Source organism: Arachis hypogaea, chromosome 12, assembly GCF_003086295.3.
Source record: "Arachis hypogaea cultivar Tifrunner chromosome 12, arahy.Tifrunner.gnm2.J5K5, whole genome shotgun sequence".
Lineage (NCBI taxonomy): Eukaryota > Viridiplantae > Streptophyta > Magnoliopsida > Fabales > Fabaceae > Arachis > Arachis hypogaea.
This window is the reverse complement of record NC_092047.1, coordinates 27,654,276-27,655,907: the sequence shown is the minus strand read 5'-3', so window position 1 is coordinate 27,655,907 and position 1,632 is coordinate 27,654,276. Positions and strand designations below refer to the sequence as shown.

Below are 1,632 nucleotides of genomic sequence, written 5' to 3'. Positions count from 1 at the left end.
GCAGGGTTCTCAGGATCATAAGCTTCTTCTTTAGAAGATGCCTCGTGAGTACTGTTGGATGCAGCTTGCAATCCATTCAGATTCTGAGAAATCATACTGACTTGCTAAGTCAATATTTTATTCTGAGCCAATATGGTATTCAGAGTATCAATTTCAAGAACTCCCTTCCTCTGAGGCGTCCCATTACTCACAGGATTCCTTTCAGAAGTGTACATGAACTGGTTATTTGCAACCATGTCAATGAGTTCTTGAGCTTCTGCAGGCGTTTTCTTTAGGTGAATGGATCCACCTGCAGAATGGTCCATTGACATCTTTGATAATTTAGACAGACCATCATAGAATATATCTAGGATGGTCAATTCTGAAAGCATGTTAGAAGGACACTTTTTGGTCAGTTGCTTATATCTCTTCCAAGCTTCATAGAGGGATTCACCTTCTTTCTGTTTGAAGGTTTGAAAATCCACTCTAAGCTTGCTAAGCTTTTGAGGAGGAAAGAACTTGGCTAAGAAAGCCGTGACCAGCTTATCCCAAGAGTTCAGGCTATCTTTAGGTTGAGAGTCCAACCATATTCTAGCTCTGTCTCTTACAGCAAACGGGAAATACATAAGCCTGTAGACCTCGGAGTCAACCCCATTGGTCTTAACACTATCACAGATCTGTAAGAATTCAGTTAAGAACTAAAATGGATCTTCTAATGGAAATCCATGAAACTTGCAGTTCTGTTGCATCAGAGAAACTAATTAAGGCTTTAGCTCAAAATTGTTTGCTCCAATGGCAGGGATTGAGATGCTTCTTCCATGTAAATTAGAATTTGGTGTAGTAAAGTCACCAAGCATCTTCCTTGCATTGTAATTATTTTCGGCCATGTCTCCTTCTTTTTCAAAAATTTCTGTCAAATTTTCTCCAGAGAGTTGTGCTTTAGCTTCCCTTAGCTTCCTCTTCAGAGTCCTTTCAGATTCAGGATCAGCTTCAACAAGAATGTTCTTATCCTTGTTCCTGCTCATATGAAAAAGAAGAAAACAGAAAAGAAAATATGAAATCCTCTATGTCACAGTATAGAGATTCCTTTAAGTGAGTAGAAGAAGAAAAGAATAGAAGAAGGAAAATTCGAACACCAGGAGGAAGAGAGGGTTCAAATTTTTAGATGAAGAGAAGTGTTAGTAAATAAATAAAATAATTAGAAAGAGATAAGGGGGAGAGAATTTCGAAAATTAAATAAATTAAAATAAAAGTATTTTTGTTTTTAATTTGAAATTAAAGTTAAAATTCGAAAACTTAAAAAGAAAAATAAAATTAAATCAAACTAAAATTTAAAACAAATAGTTAATTGAAAAGAAATTTTGAAAAAGAGGAATGTGATTTTCGAAAATTAGAGAGAGAATTAGTTAAGTAGTTTTGAAAAGGATATGATTGAAATAGTAAACTTTTAAAATCAACCAAAAAGTCAAGTAGTTAATTGAAAAAGATTTGAAAATTAATTTTTGAACAGATAAGAAGTTAGAAAAATTTTGAAATTGATTTTGAAAAAGATGTGATTGACATTTAATTTGAAAAAAGATTTGAAAAAGAAATTTAAAAATATTTGATTTTGAAAATTAAAGTTGATTACTTGACTAACAAGAAACAAAAATA

The 1,632-nt window shown here is 32.8% G+C and overlaps 1 non-coding gene across 1 annotated transcript; it reads left to right on the top strand.

Annotated features, from left to right (window-relative positions):
- The first annotated feature begins 365 nt into the window (after positions 1–365).
- On the top strand, positions 366–473 carry LOC112731200 (small nucleolar RNA R71). The gene has a single exon (XR_003166988.1). It is a non-coding gene; the product is annotated as a small nucleolar RNA R71 (small nucleolar RNA).
- The last annotated feature ends 1,159 nt before the right edge of the window (positions 474–1,632 follow it).